Source organism: Schistocerca serialis, chromosome 1 (assembly GCF_023864345.2).
Source record: "Schistocerca serialis cubense isolate TAMUIC-IGC-003099 chromosome 1, iqSchSeri2.2, whole genome shotgun sequence".
Classification (NCBI taxonomy): domain Eukaryota; kingdom Metazoa; phylum Arthropoda; class Insecta; order Orthoptera; family Acrididae; genus Schistocerca; species Schistocerca serialis.
In genome coordinates this window covers 101,894,521-101,901,383 of record NC_064638.1, presented here as the reverse complement: position 1 = coordinate 101,901,383, position 6,863 = coordinate 101,894,521, and the positions used below count along the sequence as shown (strand labels likewise).

Below are 6,863 nucleotides of genomic sequence, written 5' to 3'. Positions count from 1 at the left end.
AGAGACTGGTTTCCAGTATGATAACTCTGGCCCACATATTGCTGTTGTTGCCAAACATTCTGCACAGCGTGCCGACTCGTTGCCTTGGCCTGCTCGATCACCATATCAGTCTCCAATTAAGCACATTTGGGACATCATCAGACAACTCCAGCGTCGTCTAGAAACGCCATTAAACGCCCTGTATTGACTGACCAATTGCAAGAGGCGTGTACCTCCATCGCACGAACAGACATCCGGCACCTGCACCGCACAATGCATGCACGTTAGCATGCTTGCATTCAACATTCTGGCGGTTACACCGGTTATTAATGTAGCAACACTTCACATTAGCTATGGCTTGTCTCTCCCTTACATCGATCTGTGATATTGCAATGTTAATCACTTCTATAAGTTACCTAGACAAATGTATTTCCAAAATTTCATTACCTTGCATTAATTATGGTTCGGTATTGTCATTTTTTTCCATCGATGTATTTACATGAGCTCGTAACTTGCTGTCAAAATGATGGCGACCGTGACATTAATATTTATGAGGTAACACACCGATATGAATGACATGAATGGAACCCGAAAGCCTACACCAACAAATTATGCCTCAAACCATGTGTTTTGGTGAACACACTCATTTTATGTTCACCGCAGGTTCAGATGTTTACATTTATTTACGTGTAGTGAACATTGTTTTTATACTTACTACGTTTTGGAATAGCTGTCTTAAAAACTGCCAACGGCCTTCCCACAATGGTATCACCGGTTCCCGTCAGATCACCGAAGTTAGGCGCTGTCGGGCTGGGCTAGCACTTGGATGGGTGACCATCCGGTCTGCCGAGAGCTGTTGGCAAGCCGAGTGCACTCAGCCCTTGTGAAGCCAACTGAGGCGCTACTTCATTGAGAAGTAGCGGCTCCGGTCTCGGAAACTGACATACGGCCGGGAGAGCGGTGTGCTGACCACATGCCCCTCCATATCCGCATCCAATGACGCCTATGGGCTGATGATGACACGGCGTCCGGTCGGTACCGCTGGGTCTTCTTGGCCTGTTCGGGAGGAGTTTACTTTTACTTTTAGTCTTAAAAACTACCAGTGCGAAATTCTGTAACCCCATTTGTACAGAAATAATTTTACCAACACTTGGATAAATTTAAACATCTGAAAATGGAGTACCAAGCATCCTGAAATGTGATCGTGGGAAAACAAACGCCTATGAAAGCAACTGGTTGCAGTAAATTCACACAAATTACAAAACTCGATGTATTCCACATCTTCTCCTACGCCACCGGACCGATTTCAATCAAACTCTGTATACATTTTACTGACTATCATGTAAGAACCACCCACGTATCAAAGGAGTGGTGATGAGGATGAAAAAGCACTTCAGCCAACAACGTGAGGGCACCCACACATCAATTACCCATTGTTTGAGAATAAGAGCAATTAGAGACTTGCAACAAACATTACACTTAATTTCAAACATTTACAAAACTTTTTCTCGCTGATGACTCTCACAAAATTATGGCTCTGAGCACTATGGGACTTAACATCTGAGGTCATCAGTCCCCTAGAACTTAGAACCACTTAAACCTAACTAACCTAAGGACATCACACACATCCATGCCCGAGGCAGGATTCGAACCTGCGACCGTAGCGGTCGCGCGGTTCCAGACTGAAACGCCTAGAACCGCTCGGCCACACCGGCCGGCGACCACAAAATTATGGAAGCAGGAAATGTGTGGTGCTCTGGGCTGCCACTTCTTTTCATGGCAGAATCTCTTTGGTTGTCACTTGCATCAACCTTACAGCACGGTGGTACGCCGACGATATTCTACGCCCCGTTTTGTTGACATTCATGGCAACCCATCACAGGCTTACATGTCAGCAAGGGAATGACCGCTCGTACCAGGCTAGAGATTGTATTGCATGTCCCCGTGCTTACCAAACCCTACCTTGGCCAGCAAGGTCCCCTGATTGCTCCTCAATTGAGAACGTATGGAGCACTACGGGCAAGACCCTACAACATGCTCAGGATTTTGCAGTTCGACTGAATCTGGGACGATATCCCTCTGGAGGACATGCAACAAATCTCTCAATCAATGCCAAGCCGAATAGCTGTGTACAAGGGTCATACTTGCTCAGTTCGTGAAGTCCTTTCTCTTGAATAAATGCTCCAATTTATTTGAAATTGTCAACATTTGTTGGTCTGTACCTGTACATCACATCTCCCGATTTCTGTCCTATTTGGATAATTCCTTCGTGGTGCGTCGTTCTTTTGTGTTAGTGTGTATTTAGCAATAAAATTAAACAGCCACTATCAAGTATTTGTGGAAAGCGCTACAATGTATCTAAGACAACACGCAGCGATCTATAAATTGCGCCCGCATCTCGTGGTCGTGCGGTAGCGTTCTCGCTTCCCACGCCCAGGTTTCCGGGTTCGATTCCCGGCGGGGTCAGGGATTTTCTCTGCCTCGTGATGGCTGGGTGTTGTGTGATGTCCTTAGGTTAGTTAGGTTTAAGTAGTTCTAAGTTCTAGGGGACTGATGACCTAAGATGTTAAGTCCCATAGTGCTGAGAGCCATTTGAACCATTTTTTTCTATAAATTGCTGGAGCTGCTCTCAGAGCACTTGGAGTGTGGGGTGTTCATGTCTTTGTTGTGTTGTCACCTTTGGAATCTGTGTACGGAAAGTGATCTTGCATCCCAAAACCCAGGTCGTACAAAAGTAATATGGTTTTCTGAGACATGGCGAACAAGTGTTCGTTTAGCTAGTACAATAGATAACAGTTTTGGTTCTGTATATGCCAAAACTGTGACATGCACTTTATGGTTGTCAGAATTCAAAACTCAGTTTCCGGATAGTCTTTTCCACTTCGTAGAAGTTCAGCCGACTGTAACTGAGAATGACGACACCAGATGGAAAGCGTTTGCAGAATGCTACGTGAGCCCTGAAGCTGTCGCAGTGAGTAATGACGGGTTGCAGATGAGATTCAGCCTAACATGAAATTACACTTTAGAACAATGAGTTTGTTGCGCTTTTGTCCTGCGGAAAACAACTGCTTCGTCATTGTGAAGTCATTGTTGATCTCCCCTCGTTCCGCACTTCATTCGCGTGCAGCGAACAAGCGTGTTCTGTATATGTTTACGTATTTTCTTTCATTTGGCTCCCCTACAATGGCTTGCGTAATTGCTCTTTGAAGGAGCACATACGGGGTGCTATTCAATGCGGTATTTTGAAAAAGCGTAGCCATCCACTTTAATTCTGCAACATTTTCGCGTCGTTGCTCTTTCGCGTACAAGCCGGCGGACGCAGGCAACGTGTAGCCACTCATGCGTCGCGTTTGTGTGTGTACGCTGCGTATGAGGTTTACATCCTCTGAGATTGTCCGTACCTCGCCACTCGTGCCCATTGAGGAAACTTTTGCTCAGGGGGGTATTTCCGACATGACTTGCCGGGTTATTGACTTTGAAGCTTAAATTCTCATTACGGCAGAATTTCCATTATACCGCGCCACTTGTGCGCTCATATCCTTTTGTTTTAAACCCTCCTCCTTAATCTTTCGTTCTAATCCTCTTATAGTTGTTACTTGCTCAAATCCCCTTCCACTCTCGCCGACAGGCTCTCGTGCAAGTGCTGCAAGTAGGCACGGAGAGGGTGGGAGAACCTGGAGCTCTACTGAAACGCACACAAAATCGTTTTGCAGAGAGTCTAAGCTGCAGGAAACAGAGGGAGAACGGAACGTTTTGCAAGTGGACCGCCAAACGAAAGAGAAAATATTATGTTTTGGAGAGTAATATTTCGTGGCTGGAGTACATTAACCTGGTTTACTAGCGTTCGTACATCTCACCGATCACAGTGCTGAATTAAGTTACCTTTTCAGTGGTCTAATCGTGTGCAGACTCGGTGTCATATACATTTTGAGCCATTGTCTACATTTACATGGAGACTTGGCAAGCCACCGTACAGTGCGTGGCGGAGGGTACCCTGTACCACTACTGGTCATTATCTTTCCTGTTGCACTCAACAAATACAGCGAAAGAAAAAGGACTAGCTATATGCTTTTAAATGAGCTCTAATTTCTCACATCTTATCTTCGCGATCCTGTGATGTTAGCGGCAGTAAAATCGTTCGGCAGTCAGCTTCAAATGCCAGTCCTCCAAATTTTGTCAATAGTGTTTCCCTGCAGGAATTCTCATTTGAGTTCCCGAAGCATCTCCGTAACACTTAAGTGTTGTTCGAACCTGCCGGTGACACATCTAGCAGCCCACCCTTGAATTGCTTCGATGTCTTCCTTCAGTCCGACATGGTACGGATCCAAAACACTCGAGCGTTACTCAAGAATAGGTCGAACCAGCGTTGTATATGCGGTCTCCTATACAGGTGAACCACTGTTCCCTAAAATTCTCTCAATAAACCGAAGTCAACAATTCGCCTTCTCTACCAAAATTCTCACATGCTCGGTCCATTTGTTATTGCTTTGCAACGTTATGCGCAGATATTTAAACGACTTGACTGTGTCAATCACGAGAATAGTAATACTGTAACGGAAGATTACAGGTTTGTTCTCCCTACTCATCCGCATTAACTTACATTTTTCCACATTTCGAGCTACTTGTCATTCATCACACCACATACAAATTTTCTCTAAGTCGTCTTATATCTTCCTGTAGTCATTCAAATTCGCCACCTTTCCGTACACCACAACATCATCAGCAAACAACCGCAGATTGCTGCCCACCCTGTCCGTCAAATCACTGATCTATCTAGAGAACCACAGCGTACTCCCGACGAAAGCCTTGTCACTGATGAACAGATAACCTATTTGTTGCTTTATAGCCCAGCACTTTACAAGCTGAGCTACAATTTTCGCACATCTTTACAGGCCCTATGCATCCAATGAATGTCTCCACAGGTGGGTAGTCACCTAAGAAAACTTGACTGCAGTGTGGTGACCAACATAAAGCTCTGTTCCGCTCAGCAACCATATTTTTCCATATTTTTTTAGATCTTTAAATTTTTTCCCGTTTTTCCATAGGTTCGTAAACTTTTCCATATTTTTCCTTGAAAATGTGTAAATGTATTTCTTATCTTTAGCCTGCAATAGTGATTCGAATACCCAGTCAAAAGTGCCTGTCAACCCAGAAAAATAAAACTTCCACCAACATACAATGATAACTGCGAAAGCTAACATTTGTATATGCTAAAACACACATGGACTGTGCGGGAGGTTGAGTTCTGTCTTTAGATATCTCAAATGCAGCTGCTGCTTGTTAAAAAATACTTGTATCATGCCATGACCACCTAATAACGATGGCATCCAATTTCACTTATTCATATGTTGATAACACAGAATAACATTAAACTACGGCTGCGAAGTCTTTGTGTATGCTCTAAAGATAGAAATCGTATGTAATAAGTGGTAATAATTAATTGTAACTATCAAAGCTGCTACTAAGGGTGAGTTATCTTGACGCAAAAATAATCTCAAAAACTATGCATCGGACTATAAAAACGAAGAACACCTGTTGAATATCTTTCAGAATGCTGTCTGATGATATGAATGTTAAGCCTCCCATGGCCCAACTGCAGGGGGTGGTAGGGCAGCTTATAAATCGTAAACAGGAACATCCGATTTTCATTGTAGATTCGCATTCTACAAAGAAAATTACGTAACTTTTGAAAGTAACACATTTGTCGTTGTGAGACAGATGATGCTGCAATCGACAAATAACACAGTGGAATTCCAAAACAGTTTTACCTCGAGAAAAAAGCAGTCGACAAAAAAAGAGAATAAGTGCTCAAAAATCGCCACTTCAATGAACTTATGTATTTGCACACAACTGACAAGTATTTCCGACGTAGTCTGCTGACATACATTCGGAGTACGCCTTGTTGGCAATTAATTATAAACTTCGCTGTTCAAGTAGTCCCACGAACAAACGTCAGACGAAGTAAGGCATGGCGATCTTGCAGTCTAAGGCACTGGACCAACGCTGCTGATCCACTGACTACTGTACCGCGATCTAATACTCCTCGAGCTGCTACAGAATAATGTGTTGGACAAACATTACGTTGAAACTACACTGTTCGTCGCAAGGCCAAGGGAAGATACGAATGCAACATTGGGAGATCGTCCTCCAAGAATGATCGATTTTTTTCACCACTTGAGGTGCCATCGATAAAGAATGGATCAATGTGTTTGTCACCAATTATTCCGCAACAGCCATTCTCCTATCCGCTGACAGTGCCGTTCAACATGGCGTATGCAGTGTGGGTTTTACACATTGCAATAATTTATGTTGTGAAACCTACAATTGTAGATCAAGGGATGTAACGCGAAAGGTTAGCACCCATGTACCACCAAATGACATTTCCTGTTACTACCTCATCGACATAAATACCTCCGAAACAGGTAGGTCTTTCGCAATCTCAGTTTCAGTTCATTACAACACAGATTGAGCAATTCAGACCTCAGTAATAGAGCAATAAAAATATATAGGCCTTGATTAATAAGAGTTTCACCTAACACAAATTGTGAAACAGCTTTTAATTTAATTAAAAAGGGAACAGGCAGGGCTTCAATAAGAACAGCTTCAGGTAAGTAAAACTATCAAACAGAAAACGGCCAGGCGTTCTTTAATAATAGCATCAGCTAAGCAAAATTACTAAACAAAAACAGACAGCTTCAGTCAAGCAAAATAACAAAATGCAAAACATGCCGGCCTTCTTTAAAAACAGCTTGACTTAAGTAAAATTACCAAACATAAGACGGCCAGGTGTTCTTTAATAACAACCCTAGTTAAGCAAAACTTACCAAACAGAAAACAGGCAGGCCTTCAGTGATATGAGCATCAGTTAAGCAAATTACCAAATG

At 43.2% G+C, this 6,863-nt stretch overlaps 1 pseudogene; it reads left to right on the top strand.

Moving 5' to 3' along the window:
• The first annotated feature begins 723 nt into the window (after positions 1-723).
• LOC126425672 (5S ribosomal RNA) lies at positions 724-841 on the top strand (annotated as a pseudogene).
• The last annotated feature ends 6,022 nt before the right edge of the window (positions 842-6,863 follow it).